Source organism: Aotus nancymaae, unplaced genomic scaffold (genome assembly GCF_030222135.1).
Source record: "Aotus nancymaae isolate 86718 unplaced genomic scaffold, 86718_ANA_hifiasm-v0.15.2.pri h1tg000007l, whole genome shotgun sequence".
Lineage (NCBI taxonomy): Eukaryota > Metazoa > Chordata > Mammalia > Primates > Aotidae > Aotus > Aotus nancymaae.
The window spans coordinates 17,941,472-17,968,414 of NW_026988418.1; the positions used below are offsets into that span (position 1 = coordinate 17,941,472).

General features: G+C 45.0%; 1 long non-coding RNA gene and 1 pseudogene across 2 annotated transcripts; one reads left to right on the forward strand and one right to left on the reverse strand.

Annotated features, from left to right (window-relative positions):
* Positions 1–253: 253 nt before the first annotated feature.
* LOC105710226 (uncharacterized) lies at positions 254–25,901 on the reverse strand. 2 transcript variants are annotated; one of them, XR_001105709.2, is made up of 4 exons: positions 25,249–25,901; positions 23,752–23,883; positions 6,331–6,590; positions 254–770 (listed from the first exon to the last, which is right to left on the reverse strand). It is a non-coding gene; the product is annotated as an uncharacterized LOC105710226 (long non-coding RNA). The 2 variants fall into 2 exon arrangements; XR_010340670.1 differs by lacking the exons at positions 254–770; positions 6,331–6,590 and adding an exon at positions 22,148–23,521.
* Positions 25,757–26,714, forward strand: LOC135272665 (heterogeneous nuclear ribonucleoprotein A1-like; annotated as a pseudogene).
* Positions 26,715–26,943: the final 229 nt, after the last annotated feature.

Here is a 26,943-nt window from a genome sequence, read left to right on the forward strand (position 1 = left end):
CTGGACCCATGGTGAGAATCTCTGACGCTGCAGCGGTTTCGAGCAGGGACCTTATGAGGCAGACAGCGAGTGGGGTAGTGGGCAACAGAAGTCTTACCTTGTGGTGGAACAGCGGCTCCCCGGTCTGGCTTTGTGTGGAGGAGTCAGTTTCCCCCAGAAGGGTCTTACAACTCCTCCCGGATTTCCGGAACCATTTGTAAGGTTTAGTTCTTACCAAGTTTAAAAGGAAGAAACTGAGGCCAACACAAGAAGATCCAATATGAAGGATTTATTCAGGCTCCCGGGCGAGGTTCTTCAGTCCGACAGGAGGGGCCGGAGAAGTCGCATGGACTCCTCTCAGACGTGGGGTTTCATAGGGAGTGAAGGAGCTCGACTGGTTGTGGGAGAGCAGGACTACTATTGGGTAAGGTTACAAGCCTTTGTTTGCATACAGGACTTGGCTGCTATTGGTTAGAATTACTTGGCTGCTATTGGCCAGAAAGACTCAGCTGCTATTGGCTAGAAAGACTTGGCTACTATTGGCTAGAATCACAAGACCCCGCTTGCATACTGGGTTCTTTAAGGGAAGGCCAGGCTGTGCGAGAAAGGGAGAAGGGAACATGCCTGAGTATGTCTGAGCTTTTGGAAAAAAAGGGGTGGGGGTGTGCATCCGAGCTCCCGGCGAGGCAATCAGCCTTACAGTAATGTCCCAGCTTCTGCTGGTTCTTGGCATTGCCAAAAGTGGAGGCTGGACAAGAAGGCTCTGTCTCTCCAGGTTCCTGGCTTGATTCCTTGGATGGTGGGGAGGGAAGGAGAAAGAAGATCTAAATTGCGTAAAGCAGCAGCAGGAAGGCCAGGTGCTGTGGCTCACACCTGTAATCCCAGCCCTTTGGGAGGCTGAGGTGGACGGATCACCTGAGGTCAGGAGTTCAGACCAGCCTGGCCAATATGGTAAAACCCTGTCTCTACTACAAATGCAAAATTAGCTGAGATTGCACCACTGCACTCCAGCCTGGACAAGAGTGAGAAGTGCATCTTTGGGTCTGGTCAAGCCTTCAGGTAACCACAGACCTGGCTGACATCTGACTACAGCTGCATGGGAGGTGCAAAATGAGAACTGCTGAGCTTCCTGAAGTCCTGACCAACAAAATTTGGAAGCATAATAAACAATTGTGTTATATCACTAAAATTTGATATTATTTGTTGCACAGCATGTGATAACTGCATACCCCCTTAGATCAGGCTGCTATAACAAAATACCTTAGAGTAGGGTAATTTATAAACAACAGAAACTTATTGCTCAAAGTTGTAGAGGCTGGGAAATCCAAGATCAAGGGACCAGCTGATTTAGCATCTGGTGAAGGCTCTCTGCTTTAAAGACGGTGCCTTCCTGCTACATCCTTACATGGTTGAAGGGGCGAGCTAACTACCTGGGGCCTCTTTTGTAAGGGCGCTAATCCCATTTACAAGGGGAGAGCCCTCATGACCTAATCACCTCCTACATGCTCCACCTCTTAATGTTATCACGCAATATAACAGATTATGTTTTAACTTATGAATTTTGGGAGAGGACAAATATTCAAACCATAGCACCCCTATTTCCAAATACCCTAAAAGAAGATGACCCTTGAGTGGGAGAGGGTGGTGAGGCAGATGAAGGGGATAGAAAGATAGGGTTCCCCTGGGAGATGGAGGTTGCAGTGAGCCGAGATTGGGCCACTGCACTCCAGCCTGGACGAAGAAGGAAGAATCTGTCTCAAATAAAAAAAAGTAGGGTTCCCATATCCACCATGAAGCTAGGGGAGAAACCCAGGACTCAGTCAGCCTGGACCCCTTTGCCACTGTCCTCTCCAATGTTGGGTTCGTCTAAGAGGGTTCTGTAAAGTTTCCTAGGGTGGGAGATGAGTGAGAATTCCTGCAGCATAATTAGGCCAAAGTTACATTATCAGAGAAAATATGTAGACACAGTGAGGATTTTCAAGAGGAAACTAGCTTTTGAGGTGTGGGATGTGTCTGACTTTTTAGATGCATGCAGAGAGAGCAAACTGCAACCCATACTCCATGGCCTCCTCTGTCACCACCCACGGGACCCAAAGCTTCTGCCTCCCCTCAGCAGACAACCTGGCAGAGAAGGAAATGCCTTTAGGCTGGGCAGAGTGGCTCCCGCCTGTCATCCTAACACTTTGGGAGGCCGAGGCAGGCCGAGGTTGAGAGTTTGAGACCAGCCTAGCTAACATGGTGAAACTCTGTCTCTACCAAAAATACAAAATTAGTTGGGCATGGAGATGGGTGCCTGTAATCCCAGCTACTCAGGAGGCTGAGGCAGAAGAATCGCTTGAACCCAGGAGGTGGAGGTTGCAGTGAGCCAAAATTGTGCCATTGCACTCCAGCCTGGGCAAGAAGAGTGAAACTCTGCCTCTAAATAAATAAATAAATAATAAAATAAAATAAAATAAAATTCCTTTCATTTAGAAGACGCCAGGGATTGTGAACTAGCAAGACTCAACAGGCGATCTGGGACATTTGGGACTTGATGGGAGCAAAGGAGAGAAGGGAAGAGGCCTGGAGTGGAGGAATGGGGCGGGGGGGTAAAAACAAAAGACATGGGGAAGAAAGGCATTTGGAAAAAGGGGTACTTGAAAATCATCTATCTAGATGAACCCCTTCAGGCTTCCCTTACCCTCATTTTGTAGAATAATACAGGGGAGGGGGGTGTTTAAGTTGTGTTTTCCCATAAACAGATCCCACTACAAAGATTAGAATGCAAGCTTGTTTAGGAGATGGTCCGAGTGAGGGAGAAGGGCAAGTGAGATGGGGAGGGGAAGATAGTGATGAAGGGTGTGTGATCAAGCTTGCTACCATGTTGGGCCTCTGGGTAAAACAAATCCCACTTTGTAATCCCACCCAAGAGGCAAAGAAGCTGGGGTATGTAGCCTCCAACTCCCACTGGTCGTTGCTGAGAGCTGATTCTGGGCCCTTCTGGCCTGCCCTGCAGCATTCCTGGGGTGGAGAGAAAGCCCCCACTGGGAGATTTGAGTTGCAGGCTTTCAGCTTGTTCTGGAGTGAGGGCGCGCTGTGGTCCTGATGCTTTGTAGAGCAAGCTAGCTCATACCTGAGTGCCCAGCCTTGGAGGCCTTTCCCACCCAGTCTGTAGGCCTAGAATCACAGCTGCAGAAAGCAAGGCCTGAGGAAGGCGGTATGTCCAAGATTGGATGCTTGGTGAGTACTGCTGGATGCTTGCTTCGGGGAAGGGCTCAAGGTGGAAGTTAAGTCAAATTGGCTCAAACCCTGACTCAATCCCTTCCTCTATAATTTTTCTTAGGCATATCTCCTTTCTCAGCCTTAGCTGCAAATTGGGGTCGATAATACCTACCCTGCTTGCCTTTAAAACTTAGAACACTTGGCTGCGCTTGGTGGCTCATGCCTGTAATCCCAGTACTTTGGGAGGCTGAGGCCAGCGGATCACTTGAAGTCAGGAGTTCAAGACCAGCCTGGCCAACATGGCAAAACCCCGTCTCTACTAAAAATACAAAACTTAGCCAGGTGGCCAGGTGCAGCGGCTCACGCCTGTAATCCCAGCACTCTGGGAGGCTGAAGTGGGCTGATCACCTGAGGTCGGGAGTTTGAGACCAGCCTGACCAACATGGAGAAACCCCATCTCTACTAAAAAAATACAAAATTGGTCAGGTGTGATGACAAATGCCTGTAATCCCAGCTATTCGGGAGGCTGAGATGGGAGAATCACTTGAACCCAGGAGGCAGAGGTTGCGGTCAGCCAGCATTGCGCCACTGAACTCCAGCCTGGGCAACAAGAGTAAAACTCCGTCTCAGAGAAAAAAAAAGAAAAAAAAAAATTATACAGGCATGGTGGCAGGGGACTGTAATCCCAGCTACTTGGGAAGCTGAGGCATGAGAATCACTTGAAGCCGGGAGGTGGAGGTTGCAGAGAGCTGAAATCACGCCACTGCACTCCAGGTTGGGCGACAGAGCAGGACTTAGTCTTAAAAAAGAAAGAAAGAAAGAAAGAAAAAGAAAATAAGAAAAGAGACTTTAGAACATTGTAGTGAATACTGGTAGTTAGCTTCCTGGTTCTTATCCAGTCCTACTCCTTCTGACATTTGGGGGCCATCCCTCTCCCTCTCCATCCTCAGTCCAAGTGGTTTGGGTGGGACTCCACCCCTGGATCCAGTCAATCTGAACATACCATTCCCCTGGCTGTAGCGATTGGCTCAGAGGTAGGCATGTGACCTGAACTCCTCCAATTAGAGTGAGTCCCAGTGCTATCCTAGGAGCTCTTGGAAAAGCCCCTTGTGGACTTAACTGAGATGTGAAGCTGGAACCCCTGCTGCCCTGTCATCATTATGTAGATCCTTAGAGTGAAGCCAACATACAGGGGCCAGTAAGAGAAGGGTAGAGAAAGATGGCTCAGTGACTTTGCTGGAGCCCCTGAATCAGCTATGCCTGAAGCAGCACAACACCCCTGGGCTTCTCAGTTATGTAGGCCAGCGACTTTCCTCTTTGTTGAGGCCTTTTGTGTTGGATTTTCTGTCACTTGCAACAGAGAAAGATTTTTAACTGATAGTACCGGACATCGTGTTTCTCTGTTTTTGTTTTTTTAAGAGATGGAATTGGCCTGGCGGTGTAGCTCTCACCTGTAATCCCAGCACTTTGGGAGGCTGAGGCAGGCGGATCACCTGAGGTCAGGATTTGAAGACCAGCCTGGCCAACATGGTGAAACCTCATCTCTATTAAAAATACACAAATTAGCTGGGCATGGTGGCATGTGCCTGTAATCCCAGCTACTCAGGAGGCTGATGCAAGAGAATTGCTTGAACCCGGGAAGCAGAGGTTGCAGTGAGCTGAGATCGCGCCATTGCACTCCAGCCTGGGCAACAAGAAACTCAGAAAAAAAAGAGAGAGAGAGAGAGAGAGAGACGGGATCACACGCCTGTAATCACAGCATTTTGAGAGGCTGAGGCGGGCAGATCACTTGAGGTCAGGAGTTTGAGACCAGCCTGGGTAACATGGTGAAACCCCTGTCTCTATAAAAAATACAAAAGTTAGTCGGGCATGGTGGTACGTGACTATAGTCTCAGCCACTCAGGAGGCTGAGGTGGGAGAATCACCTGAGCCTGGGAGGTGGTGTTTGCAGTGAGCTGAGATGGTGCCACTGTACTGTATCCTGGGTGACAGAGCCAGACCCTGTCGCAAAGAGAGAAAGAAGGAGAGATGGGGTCTTGTTCTGTCACCCAGGCTGGAGTATAGTGGCACGATCATAGCTCACTGCAACCTTAAACTGTCCTGAGTAGCTAGGGCTACAGGTGTCTGCCACCATACCTGGCTAATTTGTGTGTGTGTGTATATATATATATATTGTGTGTGTGTGTGTGTGTGTGTGTGTGTGTGTGTGTGTGTGTGTGGAGATAGGGGTCTCACAATGTTGCCCAGGCTGATCTTGAACTCCTGGGCTCAAGCGATCGGCCTGCCTTGGTCTCCCAAAGTGCTGGGATTACAAGTATGACCCACCTCTCCCAGCCATGTTAATGTGAGCTAAGACTTGAACTGCAGGGTTTTTCTTTCTGTTGAGATAGGATCTCATTCTGTTACCCAGGCTGGAGTGAGGTGGTGCGATAACAGCTCACTAAAGCCTTAACCTCCTGGACTCAAGCAATTCTCCTATCTCAGCCTCCTGAGTAGAGGGACTGCAGGTGCCCGCCACCATACCAGGCTAATTTTTGTATTTTTTGTAGAGATAGGGTTTCTCCATGTTGCCCAGGCTGGTCTTGAACTCCTGAGTTCAAGTGATCCTCTCGCTTTGGCCTCTCACAGTGCTGGGATTACAGGCGAGAGCCATCACGTCTGGCAGGTTTTTTGTTTTATTTTTTGCTTAGAAGACTGTGTGTGAGACCCATCAGTCCTAGACCAGGGGAATGCTCTGGAGTATTTACTGAAGAGGTGAATATATGAGTCACCTGACTTGTGATCTCCTATTATCACTTTGGTGAATGGACATGAGAGTAGCTAAAAAAAAAGGGGGCTGGAAGAGTTTGTAGAATTTTGTGGGGAAAAGTTCTTTCTTTTCCTGAGGGAAGGCCAAAACCTACAGTCATGATGGAAATGGAGAAAGGTGTGAAGGGCCAGCCAGAAACCCAGGAGAGGAGGCTTGAGAGAGGAGGTGAGGGTCCCTTGCAGGGAGCTGCAAGGGCTCAGGTGGGCTTCCCAGCCCAGTCCCTCCCCACTGCACCAGAGGGAGGGAGCCTAGAACAGAAAGAGCTTGGCCTCTCCATCTGACAGCCCGTTCAAATGCTTGCTCTTCTGGTGACAGAGCCTGTGTCACTCTGTCTACCTCACCTGGCTGTGAGCTTGGATCGAATTCACCTTGTGTCTGGAGCTGCCTGGCACAGAGGAGGCCTCAGAACCAACTCATGGAGTAAGGTGGCTGCTGACGGGGATAGTCCCTTCCCAGCGAGAATGGCATTTGTGTTATAGTCCCAGTTGCACGTCTCTCTCTTCTATCCATCTTCTTTCTCATCAGTATTCATTTTTTCTTCTCAGCCCCGTGGAACGAAGCCTGTAAACAGCCCATTTTCACTCCTGAAGCAGTTGGTCCCCTGTGAAAAGATGATTTCCTCTGAAGCAGATGAAAATCCCCTTTCCCTCCCCCGGCTCCTGCAGCCTGTGGTCATGAAGGCAAAGGAATCAGCCCTTCTTCTGCCACTTCCCAGCTGTGTGGTCCTGTGCAAATGTCTTAGCTTCTCTGAGCCTCTCCTTCTTTTCTGTAGAGTGAAGATAATTCATTATTTGTGAGATTATTTGAGGATTCAATAATACTGTATGTGGAAGGGCTGAACACAGTGCCTGGCACAAAGTTAGGTGCAATAAGAGAGAATCCCCTTCTTCCAGGCTCCACCAAGCATAGCACTGAATTAAGAACACTTCTGTGGATTGATCTCACATGATCCCACATGCCATTACCTGTGTGTGTCCATGTGTGCATGTACATGTACATTGTACCTGTGGATATGTGCCTGCTATGTTTGTGTACACCTGAGTGTGGGTATGTGTAAACAGACAAATGCATATGTCTGTGTTCTTGTCTGTGCACATGATTGTGTGTGTGTGTGTGTGTGTTTTCCCAGCACCATTAGTAGGAAGATGTAATTATGTTTTATGGCAGCAGCAGCAGCAGCAACAGCAGTGGCAGTGGCAGCTCTGTTCCCCTAGCCATTAAGCTGCCTCCCTCCACTCATCTCGGGGGGGGGGGGAGCTGGAGCCACTGCCCGCCCTCCCCATCCCTGCATGCTGCATGAGCACCCAGCCACCCCACTCCCTCACCATATGCCTGTCTTTTACAGTTCTTTGGTGCATGGTGCTCATCGAGTGGCTAATTAGCTAAATGAATTAATTGACATCCATACGTGTAATTAGCAAATGGTTATAAGCAGCTATTCTCCTTGGGATGTCTAAAATTCTAAGGGTCAGATGCTGGGAGGGTTGCTTTAGTGAGTAAATAAGAGATAAGAGCTGCCAGGGTAAGTGCCTGGGAGGCTCTGTGAACTCGATGGCCTGGCTGTGGGGGGATGAGACCCAGGAAGGAGGGAGGAGGTGCTTACCAGCCTGGTGGGGGAAACTGACTCCATGCACCAGGAATCAGGAGCCTCAGCTTCTGACTCCATTTATGCGACTTTCTCTGTGACCTTGAGTAAATCCCTTCCCCTCTCTGGGTCACAGTCTCTGCTTCCGTTGGGGATGGATGGGACCAGCTCCTCTCAGGACTCTCCCTGCTCTGATATCCTTCCTTGCCTTAAGCCAAAGTTTCTAATAAGAAACAGGGCTGTGTAGAGATGGGATGAAGTGCCCCTTTCTTTATTCCAGGGCACACCGTTACTATGCTCTCCCACTTGTAGGTTTTGGTACCTGCTGTGCCCCTGCTCCTAATACCTGGTCCACCCTCTCTGCCTCTAAGATCCTGTAGAGCAGTGCTGTCCAGCAGAATGTTCTGAATGACGGAAATGTTCTATGTCCCTGCTGTCTCATATGGTAGCCATAAGCCACATGTAGCTGTTGGGTCCTTGAAATATGACTAGTGCAACTGAGGGGCTGAATTTTTAATTTACACTTAATTCATTTAAATTTAAATAGCCATATGTGGCTATTGGCTATTGTATTGGGCAGTGCAGCTGAAGCTCCTTTAAGATCATTCATTCATTTATTTGCTAATTCATTCATTCATCCAACAAATATTTTTTGAGTATCTGCTGTGGCCAGGCACTGGGGAGACTATTGAGAATAAGCAGGCATGACCCTTGCCCTCATGAAGCATTCGTTATGGGGAGGGATAAGAGAGAGGAGAGAGAACAAGAACCAGACAAAAGAATTGGAAGTTTAATAAAAGCTAGGAAAGAAAATGGTAAGAGGCTGAGATGGAGAATAGAAAGCCTGGGGCAGTAGATGGGGCGGTCAGGAAAGGTGTCTCTGAGGAGGAGCCATTTAAGCTGAGACCCCAGGGGTGAGAAGGAGCCTCCATGGAGAGTGTGTGTGTTTGTGTGTGGGGGTGCGGGGCTGCTCCAGGCAGAGGGCTCAGCCGTGCTAAGGTGGAGGCAGGGGAAAGCTGGATGGGTCTGAGGAAATCAGTGGGGTTGGTGTGTAATGAGTGTGGGGCGAGACCAGGAGATGAGGGGCAGGGGCCAGATGAAAGACCATGGGGAGGACTATGGATTTTGTTGTAAGGGCAGCAGAGGTTGCTAAAGGGTTCTAGACAGGGGCACCTCTTCAGAAGTTGACCTGGCGGCTTCCTAGGGCTTGGTTGGAGGAAGCCCTAAATGAAGGTGGGTGGTCATCTAGGGAAGGGGAACTGGCCAGGGTGGTACAAGATGCCACTGCAGGGGCCAGGCACGGTGGCTCATACCTGTAATCCCAGCACTTTGGGAGGCCGAGGTGAGCGGATCACTTGAGGTCAGGAGTTTGACCTGGCTTACATGGTGAAACCCTCTCTACTAAAAATACAAAAAAATCAGCTGGGCATGGTGGCACACACCTATAATCCCAGCTACTCCAGAGGCTGAGGTGGGAGAATCCCTTGAACCCAGGAGGCGGTGGTTGCAGTGAGCTGAGATCGTGCCACTGCATTCCAATCTGGGTGACAGAGAACAAGACTCTGTCTCAAAAAAACAAAAAACAAAAACAAAAAACAAACAAAGGCCAGGCGCGGTGGCTCACGCCTGTAATCCCAGCACTTTGGGAGGCTGAGGTGGGTGGATCATTTGAGGTCAGGAATTTGAGATCAGCCTGGCCAAAGTGATGAAATCCTGTACTAAAAATACAAAAATTAGCCGGGCATGGTGGTACACACCTGTAATCCCAATTACTTGGGAAGCAGAGGTGGGGGAATCACTTAAACTTGGGAGGTGAAGCTTGCAGTGAGCCAAGATCGTGCCACTGCACTCCAGCCTGGGTGACAGAGCAAGACTCTGTCTCAGAAAAAAGCCAAAAAACAAAAAACAAAAAAGCTTTGTTGCATTTGTTTAAAAAAAAAAAAAAAGATATCACAACACCTCTACCCGGAAGGTGTCCCTGGATTCCCTGGGCTGGATCAGGCTCCTCTCTGTGCTCCTGCCACCCCCAGGTCTGACTGTGTCACGGCACTTTCACCCCTTGCTGTCACCATCTATTAAGGTCAGAACCACCAGATGTGGGCCTTCCCCGACGTGGCTATGTCCGATTCTGTGTCTCCCCCTTTCTCAGCCCAGGCCCTGGTGGAGAGCCGTGCTCAGGGGACACAGCTTCTCCCCAGCTCGGCCTGGGGGTCCTCCACCTCCTGCGAGGAGGCTGCCTGGGAAGCTAGCAGTGATGGTGGGAGAGAGGACCTTTGCCCACTCTGCAACCCCAGGCCCCTGCCTTCTCCGCTACCTCACCTGCCTCGTGGCAGTACTTTAGAGCTTACAGAGCCTCTTTTCCATCTGTGGCCTCAGCGACTCTACAAAAGCCCTGAGATGGAGGTGGAGAAGTCATCCTTCCCCCATTTTACAGATGAGCAAACAGGAGCCCAGAGAGGCCAAGTGCCTAGGCCTAGAGCAGGGCCCCTCAATCTCTCTGGAGGCTACCGAGTAAGGAGGTTATGTGTACAGCTTTGGGGTCAGACAGCCTGGTTTGAATGCTGGTGGTTAATTTCTTAGCTGTGTGACTTCAGGCAAAGTACTTAATCTGTGTGAGCATGAGTGTCCTCATTCATAAAATGGGGAGAATAACTGCCTTTATGTTTTGGGGTGGTTGTGGGGCTTGTGAAGTGCTCAGGGGAACACCTGTCACATGAGAAACATTTAGTACTGGTGGCAGTTGCTATTTGGGAATCTGGCAGGAGTACAGAACTCCCCCACAAAATACACATAGGGTCTCAGAAGGTTCACAGAACCCCTGCAGTACAGCCATGATGCCTTGGGAAACATGGGCCCCGGGTTAAGAGAACGTAATGAGAAAGACCTATATATAATGCAGCTAAAGAAGTGTCTAAGGAACATTGTAAAATGTCTAAGGAGTAAAAGCCATGCAAAACCAGCGTGGAAAAAGTGAGCACTTAACTGAAGGGCATTAAAAAGACTTAAGTAAATGGAGAGGAAGACTTAACAATGATAAAAATATAAATTCTCCTTAAATTAATAGATAAATATATTTAATGCAACTCCAATCTGATATTCCAACAGGGATTTCTGAGGAATTTGACATACTGATTCTGAAATATGTGTATAAGAATAAAGATCTAGGCCTGGTGCGGTGGCTCATGCCTATAATCCCAGCACTCTGGGAGGCCGAGGTGGGTGGATAACCTGAGGTCAGGAGTTCAAGACCAGCCTGGCCAACATGGCGAAACACCATCTCTACTAAAAATACAAAAATTGCTGGGCGCGGTGGATCACGCTTATAAACCTAGCACTTTGGGAGGCTGAGGCGGGTGGATCACGAAATCAGGAGATCGAGACCATCCTAGCCAACATGATGAAACCCCATCTCTACTAAAAAATACAAAAAAATTAGTTGGAAGGGCCAGGCGCAGTGGCTCATGCCTGTAATCCCAGCACTTTGGGAGGCCGAGGCGGGTGGATCCCGAGGTCAAGAGATCGAGACCATCCTGGTCAACATGGTGAAACCCCGTCTCTACTAAAAATACAAAAAATTAGCTGGGCATGGTGGCGCGTGCCTGTAATCCCAGCTACTCAGGAGGCTGAGGCAGGAGAATTGCCTGAACCCAGGAGGCGGAGGTTGCGGTGAGCCGAGATCACGCCATTGCACTCCAGCCTGGGTAACAAGAGCGAAACTCCGTCTCGGAAAAAAAAAAAAAAAAAAAATTAGCTGGGCGTGGTGGTGTGCAACTGTAGTCCCAGCTACTTGAGAGGCTGAGGCAGAAGAATTTCTCCAACTCGGGAGGCAGAGGTTGCAGTAAGCCAAGATTGCACCACAGCACTCCAGCCCAGGCGACAGAGTGAGACTCCGTCTCAAAAAAAGAAAAAGAAAAAAGAATAAAGATCCAAAAAATAACCAAGGCACTTCTAAAGAATAAGGTGGTCAGACATGCTATATTACTCTGTTCTTGCATTGCTATAAAGAAACACCTGAGTAATTTATTTTTTATCTTTATTTTTTGAGATGGAGTCTCCCTCTGTCATCCAGGCTGGAGTGCAATGGCATAATCTCAGCTCACTGCAACTTCTACATTTGAGGCTCAAGCCATACTCCCACCTCAGCCTCCTCAGTAGCTGGGACTACAGGCATGCACCACCATGCCCAGATAATTTGTTGTATATATATATATATATATATATATATATATATATATATTTTTTTTTTTTTTGTAGAGATGGGGTTTTCCTGTCTCTACAAAACCCAGGCTGGTCTTGAACTCCTGAGCTCAAGTGATCCACCCACCTCAGCCTCCCAAAATGCTGGCATTACAGGTATAAGCTGCCGTGCCCAGCCGAGACTGGGTAATTTATAAAGAAAAGAGGTTTAATAGGCTCACAGTTCTGCAGGCTGTACAGGAAGCATAGTGGCGTCTGCTTCTGGGAAGGCCTCTGGAAGCTTCCAATCACATTGGAAAGTGAAGGGGAGGCAGACATGTCTTACGTGGCAGGGGCAGGAGCAAGAGAGAGAGTGGGGAGGTGCCACGAGCTTTTAAACAACCAGCTCTCATGAGAACTCACTATCGCCAACACAGCATCAAGGCGGGGATGGTGTTAAACCGTGAGAAACAGAGGCAGTGATCTAATCACCTCCCCCCAGCCCCACCTCCAGCATTGGGGATTGCATTTCAACGTGAGATTTGGGTAGGGAAACAGATCCAAACCATTTACTTGCTCAACCAGATATCAAGATTTACGAAAAGGCCCTAAAAATTAGAACAGTGTGGAGTTGATGCAGGAATGGAGAAAGTGATGAGTGGAATAGAATTGAAAGCCTGCCAGAGATTTTTGCACTTAATTTGCATGATAGAGCAAAAGAGATTAAATCTATGGCAGATTCTGGAGCCAGACTGCCTAGGTTTGACGATTATTAGCTGTGTGATCTTGTACAAGTTGCTGAATGTCTCTGGCCTCCGTCTCCCTGGTGGGGAATTCTACAATTCTTCAGTAAATGGAAGGGGAAAACATAGTTACAGACAGGGAAAAATGAAATTGGATCTGTACCCAATTTTTTACCAAAAGTCCATATCAACAATTACACTTGGAGACTTTGAGGAGAAAGCATAAGTGAAGATGTTTTTGACTTGGGGGTAATTTTTTTTTTTGAGACAGAGTTTCCCTCTTGTTGCCCAGGCTGGAGGGCAGTGGCACCATCTGAGCTCACCACAACCTCCGTCTTCTGGTTTCAAGCGATTCTCCTGCCTCAGCCTCCCCAGTAGCTGGGATTACAGGTGACCGCCACAATGCCCAGCTAATTTTTGTATTTTTAGTAGAGACGGGGTTTCACCATGTTGGCCAGGCTGGTCCCAAATTCCTAACTTCATGATTTGCCCACTTCGGCCTCCCAAAGTGCTGAGATTATAGGCATGAGCCACCGCGCCTTTTTTGAAAAAGGCTTTAAAAGTGCTAACCATAGGATGGCCATGGTGGCTCCTGCCTGTAATCTCAGCACTTTGGGAAGCTGAGGCAGGTGGATCATCTGAGGCCAGGAGTTCAAGACCAGCCTGGGCAACATGGTGAAATGCTGTCTCTACTAAAAATACAAAAATTAGCTGGGGGTGGTGGTGCATGCCAGTAATCCTAGCTACTCAGGAGGTTGAGGCATGAGAATCTCTTGAACCCAGGAGGCAGAGGTTGCAGTGAGCCGAGATTGTGCCACTGCACTCCAGCCTGGGCAACAGAGAAAGACTCTGTCTCAAAAAGAAAAAGTGCTAACCGTAAATAGTTGATATTGGCCAGGCATGGTGGCTCATGCCTGTACTCTCAGCCCTTTGGGAGGCTGAGGCTGGGAGTTCAAGGCTACAGTGAACAGTGAACTATGATGGTACCACTGCACAGCCTGGGTGACAGAGCAAGACCTTGTCTCTAAAAATACATACATACATATGTACGTACATACAAACATACATAGTAGATTGATATATTTGACTACATTAAAACCCAGAACTTCTTTTCTGAAAAGGAATCTTAAAGTAAAGACAGTCCAAAGGGCTGGGTGAGGTAGCTCATGTCTGTAATCGCAGTACGTTGGGAGGCTGGAATAGGAGGATTGCTTGAGCCCAGGAGTTTGAGACCAGCCTGGACAACATGGCAAGACTTGTCTCTACAAATAAAACACAACAACAAACTAGCTGGATGTGGTGGTGTGTGCCTGTAGTCCTAACTGTTCAGGAGACTGAGGTGGGAAGATCTCTTGAGCTTGGGAATTCCAGGCTGCAATGCGCTGTGTTATTGCTACTGCACTCCAGCCTGGGAGAGATCCTGTCTTCAAACAAACAAACAAACAAACACTACAAAGAAGATATTTGTAATGCATACAACCGATAACAGATTCGTATCAGGAATTTGTAAAATTGTCTAGCCTTAAAAAAAAAAAGACTATTGGCCAGATGTGGTGGTTCACACCTGTAATCCCAGCACTTTGGGAGGCTGACATGGGTAGATCACCTGAGGTCAAGAGTTTGAGACCAGCCTGGCCAATATGGTGAAACCCCATCTCTACTAAAAATACAAAAATTAGTTGGGCGTGGTGGCAGGCACCTGTAGTTCCAGCTACTTGGGAGGCTGAGGCAGGAGAATAGCTTGAACCTGGTAGGTGGAGATTGCAATGAGCCGAGATGGCTCCACTGCACCCCAGCCTGGCAACAGAGTGAGACTGCATCTCAAATCAAACCAAACCAAACCAAACCACTATATAAAATTCGTAAGAAAGAATAACTAGCTTAGTCCAAAAAAAGGGGAGAGGGGAAACATGACCAAATAGTTCTTAGAAGAGAAAATATGCCGGGCACGGTGGCTCACGCCTGTAATCCCAGCACTTTGGGAGGCCAAGGCGGGTGGATCACGAGGTCAAGAGATTGAGACCATCCTGGTCAACAAGGTGAAACCCTGTCTCTACTAAAAATACAAAAAATTAGCTGGGCACGGTGGCGGGTGCCTGTAATCCCAGCTACTCAGGAGGCTGAGGCAGGAGAATTGCCTGAACCCAGGAGGTGGAGGTTGCGGTGAGCCGAGATCGCGCCATTGCACTCCAGCTTGGGTAACGAGCGAAACTCCGTCTCAAAAAAAAAAAAAAAAAGAAGAGAAAATATAAATATGTATAGCCAATAAACTTCTGAAGAGATGCTCATCTTACTAGTAACCAGGGAGATGAAAATCAAGACAATTAAATAGCATTTTACATCTGAATGGCCAAAAATGAGAAGTCCGACAATTAAAGAAGCTGTAGATCAATGGGACTGCTTATACATTGCTGGTAGGAGTATAAATTGATACAACTGCTTTGAAAACCAATTTATTATTATTATTTCATAACACTGGACATTTTTATATCCTATATCCCAGGAATTCTACTCTAGATATACCCAAGAGAAACTCTTGTATAGCACCAGGAGTCATGTATAAGAATATTCCTTACAGCAATCTGGGGTAGCAAAACAGCAAAAACAAAACCCCCAGCTCCATCAGAGAGAAAGAATAAGAAATATGAAATTCAGGATAGTGATTCCCTGGGGGTGAGGTGGGGAGAAGAATATAGGTAGATTAAGTTGTCACTGATGCAATAAAATTTTGGTGATAGTGTAGCAGGAGCGGCTGCGGGAAACGTATCTCTCCGACACTGAATACAGGAGGAAGGAGTTTATTCAGTCGAGAGCAAGGTGGCATAGTTGCCTAACAGCCAAGCTCCCCTAACAAAGGAAGGTTCCATCTTTATATAGGCTTATACTTTAGATGTTACACGTGGAAGAATCTTAGTTTTATAGCTTAACATATGAAAAGGGTCTCGGTTTACAGTCTCAGGAATTACATATGAAAAGGATTTTGGTTTACAGTCTTAGGAATTACATATGAAAAGGGCTTTGGTTTACAGTCTTAGGAATGAAAAGGGGAGATTTACAGTCTTAGGAATGAAAAGGGGAAGTTGATCTGAGATGCCTGGGTCTCCCTCTTCAGTAGGTTCACAGATCTTCATTATATTATTAAAAATAAATGGGGCTGGGTGTGGTGCCTCATGCCTGTAATCCCAGCATTTGGGGAGACCGAGGTGGGAGGATCATTTGAAGCCAGGAGTTTGAGACCAGCCTGGACAACATAGCAAGACCCTGTCTTTATAAAAAATCAAAAATTAGCTGGTGTGGTGGTATGTGCCTGCAGTCTCAGCTGCTGGGGAGGCTGAGGTGAGAGGATCACTTGAGCCTGGGAGGTTGAGCCTACAGTGAGCTGCCCTCCAGCTGGGACCACAGAGTGAGACCTTGTCTCAAAAAATAAATAAATAAGGCTGGGCGCGGTGGCTCACGCCTGTAATCCCAGCACTTTGGGAGGCCGAGGTGGGTGGATCACGAGGTCAAGAGATCTAGACCATCCTGGTCAACATGGTGAAACCCCGTCTCTACTAAAAATACAAAAAATTAGCTGGGCATGGTGGCGCGTGCCTGTAATCCCAGCTACTCAGGGGGCTGAGGCAGGAGAATTGCCTGAACGCAGGAGGTGGAGGTTGCGGTGAGCCGAGATTGCGCCATTGTACTCCAGCCTGGGTAACAAGACCGAACCTCTGTCTCGAAAAAAAAATAAATAAATAAAAAATAAATAAATAAAATAAAAATAAAAAAAATAAATGGATGCTTTTCAAAATCCATAGAATGTATAAGAGTAAACCCTAACGTAAGCTATGGACTTAAAGTAATAGTAATATATCAGTATTAGCTCATCAATTGAAACAAATGCACCCTAATAATTCAAGATTTTAATAATAAGGGAAGTTGGAGTGGGGAATAAGGATTTATCGGAACTCTCTGTGCTTTTCTTTTCTTTCTTTCTTTCTTTTTTTTTTGAGACACAGTTTCGCTCTTGTTACCCAGGCTGGAGTGCAATGGCGCAATCTCGGCTCACCGCAACCTCCGCCTCCTGGGTTCAGGCAATTCTCCTGCCTCAGCCTCCTGAGTAGCTGGCATTACAGGCACGCGCCACCATGCCCAGCTAATTTTTTGTATTTTTAGTAGAGACGGGGTTTCACCATGTTGACCAGAATGGTCTCGATCTCTTGACCTTGTGATCCACCCGCCTCGGCCTCCCAAAGTGCTGGGATTACAGGCGTGAGCCACCGCGCCCGGCCCCAGCTTTTCACTCAATTTCTCTGTAAACCTAAAACTGCTAAAAAAGTCTATTAAATAAATTAAAAAGTGGACAAACAAATGAAGAATAAATAAATATAAAAGACAGCTCTAAGTGTGTTGAACCAAAGATTTTGATGAAAAACAAACAAGTAAATCAAAGACAAACAGATTCCCAGACTGGAACCCAGAAAAATCTAACATTATGAAATAAAAGTAAGAGCCTATGCTTTGCACTCAGATATCAATTATATAAACAGAATGAGGAGATTAACAGGGATTCATAGAGGAAGAGTTCTAGAAGTTTTCATTGATAATGCAGTTATCTTTTGTCGTTGTTATTTTTTTATTTTTATTTTTATTTGAGACAGGATCTTGCTCTGTCAACTGGGCTGGAGTGCAGTGGCAAGATCTCAGTTCACTGCAAACTCTGCCTCCCAGGCTCAGATGATTCTCTCACCTCAGCCTCCCTAGTAGCTGGGACCATATATTTCGAGACAGGTTCTATTGCCCAGGTCATAGTTCACTGTAGGCTCAAACTCTTAGGCTCAAGGGGTCCTCCAGCCTCAGCCTCCCGAGTAGCTGGGACCACAGGTTTTGAGAGATTCTATTGCCCAGATCATAGTTCACTGTAGGCTCAAACTCCTAGGCTCAAGGGGTCCTCCAGCCTCAGCCTCCTAAGTAGCTGGGAGTATAGGCATGCCACCATGTCTAGCTAATTTTTAATTTTTAATTTTTTTAGTAGAGATGGGGGTCTCACCATGTTGTCCAGACTAGTCGAGAACTCCTGGGCTCAAGTTACTTTCCTGCCTTGACCTCCCAAAGTGCTGAGATTACAGGCTTGAGCCAGCGTCTGGCTGCACTTAGAGGTTTTTACCAAGAGGGTGACGGCAATACTTCTGCTTCCACTGAGGCCTATTCACTCAAAAATCCCCTCACTTTCATCTGCTATAGATTGGGATTGAGAAGTAATCCTGTCAGTCTCAATGTCTGGATTCTTTCTGTTTCATTTTATTCTTGCAAGTAAACTAGCCAATTCTTTTCTGAGGTTAATAATTTTTGGAGTATTGTACCAAATACAGCCAACAGCAACCAATACAGACTACTAATGTTCTGTTGCTAACCCTTTTTTTTTTTCGACAGTGTCTTGCTCTGTTGCTCAGATAGAGTTCAGTGGTGTGAACATGGGCCGCAACCTCCTGGGCTCAAGCAGTCCTCTGGTCTCAGCCTCCTGAGTAGCTGGGACTACAGGCATGTGCCACCATGCTCAGCTATTTTTTTTTTTGAGGGGGTAGAGATGGGGTCTTACCATGTTGCCCAGGCTGGTCTCAAACTCCTGGCTTAAGCAATCCTCCCACCTTGGCTTCACAAAGTGCTGGGATTATAGGTGTGAGGCTACTGCATCTGGCCTAACCTCTTTTATTGAGTGACAAGTGTATTAAGTTCACAATCTTCCTTCCCATTTGGTCCAGAACACAGTTTTTTTTTTTTTTTTTAATAGAGACAGGGTTTCACCATGTTGGTCAGGCTGGTCTTGAACTACTGAGCTCAGGTGATCCACCAGCCTTGGCCTCCCAAAGTGCTGGGATAACAGGCGTGAGCCACCTCGTCCAGCCCAAGCTTCCAATAACAATTTCTTTGTTCCTGCTGCCTGACCACTAAGCCAATAGCACAGTTTCCCTCTGTTGCCCAGGCTAGAATGCAGTGGCATGGTCTTGGCTCACTGCAACTTTCACTTCCTGGGCTCAAGCAATTCTCCTGCTTCAGCCTCCTGAGTAGCTGGAACTACAGGCGTGTACCACTATGCTTGGCTAATTTTTATTATTTTATTTTATTTTTCACTTTTTTGCCCTCACATCCTGGAAAGGACACTGTAGTGTTTTTTTTTTTTTTTGAGACGGAGTCTCGCTCTGTCGCCAGGCTGGAGTGCAGTGGCCCGATCTCGGCTCACTGCAACCTCCACCTCCTGGGTTCAAGTGATTCTCCTGCCTCAGCCTCCCAAGTAGCTGGAACTATAGGTGCGTGCCACCACTCCCAGCTGATTTTTGTATTTTTTTTTTAGTAGAGACGGGGTTTCACCATGTTGGCCAGGATGGTCTTGATCTCTTGACCTTGTGATCCACCCGCCTCAGCCTCCCAAACTGCTGGGATTACAGGCATGAGATACTGCGCCTGGCCATATTTCAGGTTTTGTTACAGTGCCACTTCACTTCTGGTACCAATTTCCATGTCAGTTGGGAGAAGCTAGGTTATGAAGAGTTAACAAATACCCCCACAATCTCAATGGTTTACCACCAACGAAGGTGATAAACCATTTCTCACTCCATCATGGGCCAGCTAGGGCCTCTGCTCTATGTTTTCATTCTAGGATCAAGGCTGTCAGCACCACCACCTAAATGAATGCCATCCATTGCCATGGTGGAGATGAAGAGAAGAGGTGAATTATGCACTGACCCTTAGAGCTTCAAATTAGAGATGAAACATGTAACTTGGTCAAAGCAAGTCACATGGCTCAGGCTAACTTCAAAGGCAGCAGGAACATGCAATTCTCTCATACATTTAGGTGGAGAATGAGAATATTTGTGAACAGCACCGATGACCATCATACCAGTAAGCTTAGAGAGCAACCAGACCAGATTGACTGAGAGGATGGAGGGCTCTGAGAAGATGAAAAGGGGATCTGTTAGACCATCTGACATGATAGAGCACAGAGAGGTCCAGATCTAATGAACAAGGGTAACTTAAAGAAAACAGTAAAAGAGAAAAGAAAGTAGAAACTCTGGGAAAAACAAATAGCTCTATAAGAAAGGAAAGGAAATGATAGTACCTAATTTGTCTCTGAAATAACTAATATTCTCATAGCTGATAATAATGTAAATGCTGGTGGGTGTGGTGGTTTACGCCTGTAATCCTAGCACTGTGGGAAACCAAGGCGAGCAGATCACTTGAGGCCAGGAGTTCGAGACCAGCCTGGCAACTTGTTGAACCACATCTCTACTAAAAATACAAAAATTAGCCAGACAGCACGGCTCAGGCTTGTAATCCCAGCTACTTAGGAGGCTGAGGTAGGAGAATCACTTGAACCCGGGAGGTGAAGGTTGCAGTGAGCCGAGATTGTGCCATTGCACTCCAGCTCTGGGCGACAGAGTGAGACTCCATCTCAAAAAAAAAAAAAAAATGTAAATGCTGTATATTAGGATCAAATTAATATTAATTAATTAATTAGTCAAATGTTTGAAGAGGTAATTATAGAACAGAATTTAATTTTAACAACTTTGAAAGTTCAAACAAAGTAAGAGAGGTAGAAAGGGGAGAGGAAAGTTAAAGGGGAAAGAAAAGGGCTTAATGTCCTTATTTTAAAAAATGGGAAGTCCTGCACTACTATGTAAGATTATGGAACAATGGAAAAAAGGTGATTTGCAAAGGTAGAGAAGTGCAGGGAGAGAAGAGTTACAGTGCTGGTGTGTGTTAACTTATCTACTATGGATGATCATCTATAGATAATGTTTAAAATTGATAAAGCAAGGAATTGCTGCATAAGCACATTATTTTGAAAAATGGAAATGGCAACTAGAAGAAATAGCTAAAGAGCTAAAAAGTGTTTGCCTCTTTCAAGCAGGACTAGCGTTCAGGGGAGAGAGGTACAGATGAACTGCTTTTCATTATGAATCTTAGGTCACTACAACCTCTGCATCCTGGGTTCAAGTGATTCTCCTGCCAATAATATTTAATTTGAAAATCATGTGCTTCTATTTCTTAAGTTAAAAAGTCTTTCAAGGCCGGGCGCGGTGGCTCACGCCTGTAATCCCAGCACTTTGGGAGGCCGAGGTGGGTGGATCACGAGGTCATGAGATCGAGACCATCCTGATCAACATGGTGAAACCCCGTCTCTACTAAAAATACAAAAAATTAGCTGGGCATGGTGGCGTGTGCCTGTAATCCCAGCTACTCAGGAGGCTGAGGCAGGAGAATTGCCTGAACCCAGGAGGCGGAGGTTGCGGTGAGCCGAGATCGCGCCATTGCACTCCAGCCTGGGTAACAAGAGCGAAACTCCGTCTCAAAAAAAAAAAAAAAAAAAAAAAAAAGCCTTTCAAAATAAAATACAAAAATTAGCCAGGAGTGGTAGCACACACTTGTAATCCCAGCTACTCGGGAGGCTGAGGCAGGAGAACTGCTTGAACCCAGGAGGTGGAGATTGTAGTGAGCCAAGATAGTGCCATTGCACTCCAGCCTGGGCGACAGAGTGAGACTTCATCTCAAAAAAACAAAAAACAAACAAACTTTTTTTTTTTTTTAAGACAGGGTCTTGCTCTGTCACCCAGGCTGGAGTGCAGTGGCATGATCATGGCTTACTGCAGCCTCAATCTCCCTGGGTTCAGGTGATCCTCCTACCTCAGCTTCTCAAGTAGCTGGGACTACAGGTGGGTGCCACCAAGCCTGGCTAATTTTTTGATTTTTTTTTTTTTCTGTAGAGATGGGGTTTTGCCATGTTGCTTAGGCTGGTTTCAAATTTATGGGTTTAAGCATAGTAAGCTGGTTAGTGGCAGAGCTGGATTCAAAGACAAGTCTTTTGACTTTCAGTCTAGGGTTCACCTCGCTTGCTCCACAAGCTACTCAATAAACATTTATTGAGCACACACTTTGGTCTGGATATGGTGCCAGGTGCTAGGGCCAAGGTGAATAAGTCCTTTTGTACTGTTCATAGATTGCACACAGTCTAGAGCAGGAGGGCAGACGCTTCAACAAATCCTTATAATGCAGGGCGGTTACATAATCAAGTGATTATGTAAAATTTGAAAAAGTAAGCTATTTTAACTACAACCAATTGGGACTACCATCTCTTTTCACTGTTGACTTCTCCTTTATAATACATTCACTTACGTTGGACGGTGTTGAAGTGGCCATGGGCTTTTGTGATGTGGCTAAAGGAAAGTTGTGCAAGAACACATTTAGTGTGGATTCAGTGGAGTAGATTTATGTTTTCTGTCTATAGTTGGTTCTGTCTATAGTTAGGTTATTGTAAGCTGTTCTAGTATAGGAGTGGAATTGTAATAAATGCTCAATTAATTCAAAAGAAGGCAGGGAAAGGAAAAAGGGAACAAAGAGCAAATGAGACAAATTAAAAAACACAGCAAGATGGTAGATATAATGTAACCATATCAATAATCACATTACATATAAATAGCAGTTATATTCAGTTAAGAGGCAGAGATTGTCAGATAGGATAAAAACGCAAGATCCAAATATATTCTATTTATAAGATACATACTCTAAATATAAAAACACAAGTATGTTAAAGGTAAAAGGATAGAAAAAGATATACTATGCTAACAATAACAAAAAGAAAGATTTAGGATCAAAGATACCATCACGGAGCTGGGCACAGTGGCACATGCCTACAATTCCAGCACTTTGGGAGGTTGAGGCAGGAGCATCGCTTGAGCTCAGGAGTTTAAGACCAGCCTGGGCAACATAGTGAGACCTTGTCTTTACAAAAAAGAAATAAAAACTTATCTAGGCATGGTGGTGTGTACCTGTGGTCCCAGCTACTCAGGAGGCTGAGGTGGGAGGATCACTTGAGTCCAGGAGGTTGAGGCTGCCATGAGCCATGACTGAGCCACTGTACTCCAGCCTGGGCCTCAGAATGAGACCCTGTCTCAAAAAAAAAGATACTATCATGGATAAAGATTGTCATTACATAATAAGCAAGGGGCCAATCAGCCATAACAATTTAAATAGTTATTAACTTAGTAACAAAGTATCAAAATACATAAGGTAAAATAGAAATGCAAAGAGAAATGGACAATTATAGTGAGATTTCAACACTACCTCTTGATATTTGGTAGAACACCTAGACCAAAAACTCAGTAAGAATGTAGATTTGAACAACACTCTCAACAAAGTTAACCTGATATTTACAGAACACTCCACCTAACAACAGCATTCTTTTTTGTTGTTGTTGTTGAGACTGAGTCTTGCTCTATCTCCCAGGCTGGAGTGTACTGGAGAAATCTCGGCTCACTGCAACCTTCGCCTCCCGGATTTAAGCAATTCTCCTGCCTCAGCCTCCTCAGTAGCTGGGACTACAGGCATGTGCCACCACACCTGGCTAATTGTTTGTATTTTTAGTAGAAACGGGGTTTCACTGTGTTAGCCAGGATGGTCTCGATCTCTGACCTCGTGATCTGCCTGCCTTGGCCTCCCAAAGTGCTGGGATTACAGGCCTGAGACACAGTGCCTGGCCAACAACAGCATTCTTAAAAGTATACATTCTTTCCAAGTATACATGAAATATTACCCAAACAGATCATATTTTGTGCAATAAAACAAGTATCAATAAATTGAAAAGGATTCTAGCCATTTGGAATTAAATTAGAAATCAATAACAGAGAGGTATCTGGAAAAATGCACTTCTATATATTTTTAAAAATTGACACATAACAATCATGTATTTATGGTATACTATGTGATATTTTAAAACATATACAATGTGGAATGACAAAATCAAGCTAATTAACATACATATTATCTCACATATTTATGTATTTGTAGTGAGAACATGTGTCATTGGTATTTTGATAGGGGTTGCATTGAATCTGTAGATCGCTTTGAGTAGTATGGATACTTTAATCATATTAATTCTTCCAGTTCATGAACATGGGATATCTTTCAATTTATTTGTGTCTTCTTCAATTTCTTTCATCAATGTTTTAGAGTTTTCAGTGTGTAGATCTTTCACCTCATTGATTAAATTTATTCCTAAAATAGCATAATACAGTTCTAAGTAACACATGGATCAAAAAGTCACAAAAGAGATAAGAAATTGTTTCAACCTGAGTGAAAATACAATGTTGGCCAGGTGCAGTGGCTTACACTGGCAATACCAGCACTTTGGGAGGCCGAAGTGGTGGACCACTTGAGCTCAGGAGTTTGAGACCAGCCTGGGCAACATGGTAAAACCCCGTATGTACAAGAAATGCAAAAATTACCTGTGCCTGGTGAAATGCATCTGAAGATCCAACTACTCAGGAGGCTGACTTGAGCCTGGTAGGTAGAGGTCGTAGTGAGCCAAGATTGTATCACTGCACTCTAGCCTGGGCAACAGAGCCAACCCACTCTCTCTAAAAATAAATAAATAAAATAAAATAAAAAGTAGAAGAAGAAGAAAAAAGTTGGAATTCAGCTAAAGCAGTGTTTCAGGAAATTATATAGCATTAAACATTTACATTAGACAAAAGGAAAGGTCTCTTATAAATTACCTACGTGTCCATCTTTACAAAACCAGGAAGTGACAGAAGAGAGGATATAATAAAGAAAAATGTGGAAATTAATAAACATAAGACAGAAAGGCAATAGGAAAAATTAATGAAACAAAAATTTTATACTTTGAGAAGCTTAATAAAATTGAGCAACTGGCTGATTAGGAAAAAGAAAGAAGGCATAAGTTATCAATCTCAGAAATGATAGATTTCTACAGATTTGATGGACATTAACTAGATAATAAGGAAATTTTGTGAATAATTTTATGCCAATAAATTTGAATTTTTGATGAAGTGGAGAAAGATACAAAGCACTAAGGCTCATTCAAGAAGAAATAGATAACTTAAATAGCTCTATATTTATTAAAGAAATTGAACGTGTAGCATAAAAGTTTCCCACGAAGTTTACTTCATATAATGATGACTTAGCTGGTGAATTTTATCAAACACTTAAGGAATAAATAATAGCAATTCACAAACTCTTTTGGGAAACTGAAAGAGAGGGAACACTTCCCAACTCATTCTATGAGCTCAGACTACCCTATCACAACCAGATAAAAATATTACAAATAAATAAATCTGTAGAACGATATCCATCATAAAACAGATGCAAAAAATTTAACAAATCAACACCACTAATATGTAAAAAGTAAGATACATCATTATACAATGCATAATCTCAACAGCAAAAGGTTTTTTTTTTTTTAATTTTTATTTTTTTTGAGGTGGAGTCTTGCTCTCGTCACCCAGGCTGGAGTGCAGTGGAGTGATCTCGGCTCACTGCAACCTCTGACTCCCAGGTTCAAGTGATTCTTCTGCCTTAACCTCCTGAGTAGCTGAGATTACAGGTGCACACCACCACACCCAGCTAATTTTTGTATTCTTGGTAGAGAAGGGGTTTTGCCATGTTGGCCAGGCTGGTCTCGAACTCCTGACCTCGTGATCCACCCACCTCAGCCTCCCAAAGGGCTAGGATTGCAGACGTGAGCTACGGTGCCCAGACAAGTTTAGTTTAACATTTGAAAATTATTCGATGTAATTTACCATGTTAATTGACTAAAAAGGATAAACTATGTGGTCTTCTCAATAGATACAGGAAAGCATTTGGTGAAATCCAGTATCTATTCATGACAAAAACTTGCAGCAAACTAGGAATAGAAGGAAGGGAACTTCTGCAACCTGATAAAGCACTTCTACGAAAAAACCTATCTCTAATGTTATGCTTACTGATGAAAGGCTGAATGCTCTTCTCTTTTAGATCAGGAACAATGCAAGGTCTTGCTTTTCCCACCTTTGTTCAGCGTCATGCTGGAGTGTGTCGTCATGCTATGGAATGGTGATAATGAAATCCAGAATAAAAGAAGAAGGGAGTTAATCTGTACAGGATAAATCAAATATTCCTAAATTGGGAGAAATCTAAAAATAAACAAATGAATAAAAATAAAGGCACACAGATTGGAAATTAAGAGGTAAAGTGTTTTTGTAGACAACATGATCATCTATAAAGAAAATTCTAAGGAATCCACAAAATACTGCTAAAAGTATGTGAGTTTGTAAATTTCAAAACATATACTCAACATACAAAAATCAGTTGTATTTCTATATGCTTACAACCTTCTCTTTGAAATGTTAAAAGTACATTTATGATACTATTAATATGGGTAATACTTAGTGATAAATTTGCCAGAAGATATGCAAGACCTGGATCATTAAAGTCTCTCTTCCCCCTGCCATCATGTCAAAGTCAGAATCTCCTAAGGAGCCCAAACAGCTGCAGAAACTCTTCACTGGATGGTTGAACTCTGAAACAAGTGATGAGAGCGTGAGGAGCCATGTTGAGCAATGGGGAACGCTCACGGACTGTGTGGTCATGAGAGATCCAAACGCCAAGTGCTCCAGAGGCCTCGGGTTTGTCACCTATGCCACTGTGAAGGAGGTGGAGACAGCCATGAATGCAAGGCCACACAAGGCAGATGGAAGAGCTGTGGAAACAAAGAGAGCTGTCTTAAGAGGAGATTCTCAAAGACCAGGTGCCCACTTAACTGTGAAAAAGATATTTGTTGGTGGTTTTAAAGAAGACACTGAAGAACATCACCTAAGAGATTATTTTTGAACAGTATGGAAAAATGGAAGTGATTGAAATCATGACTGATCGAGGCATTGGCAAGAAAAGGGACTTTGCCTTTGTGACCTTTGACGACCATGACTCCATGGATAAGACTGTCATTCAGAAATAAACTGTGAATAGCCACAACTGTGAAGTTAGGAAAGCCCTGTCAAAGCAGGAGATGGCTAGTGCTTCATTCAGCCGGAGAAGTCAAAGTGGTTCTGGAAATTTTGGTTACGGTTGTAGATGTGGTTTTGGTGGAAATGACAACTTTGGTCATGGGAGAAACTTTAGTGGTCATGGTGGCTTTGGTGGCAGCCAGGGTGGTGGTGGATATAGTGGCAGTGGGGATGGCTCTAATGGATTTGGTAATGATGGAAGCAATTTTGGAGGTGGTGGAAGCTACAGTAATTTTGGCAATTACAACAATCAGTCTTCAGATTTTGGACCCATGAGGGGAAACTTTGGAGGCAGATGCTCTGGCCCCTATGGTGTTGGAGGCCAATACTTTGCCAAACCAAGAAACCTAGGTGGCTATTACAGTTCCAGTAGCAACAGTTGCTATGCCAGTGGCAAAAGATTTTAATTACTGACAGGAAAGAAGGCTTAGCAGGAGAGGAGAGCCAGAGAAGGGACAGGGAAGCTACATTTTACAACAGATTTGTGAACTCAGCCAAGCACAGTGGTGGCAGGGCCTAGCTGCTACTAAGAAGACATGGTTTAGACAATACTCACGTATATGGGCGAAAAACTTGAGGACTGTATTTGTGACTAATTGTATAACAAGTTATTTTAGTTCCTGTTCTGTGGAAGGC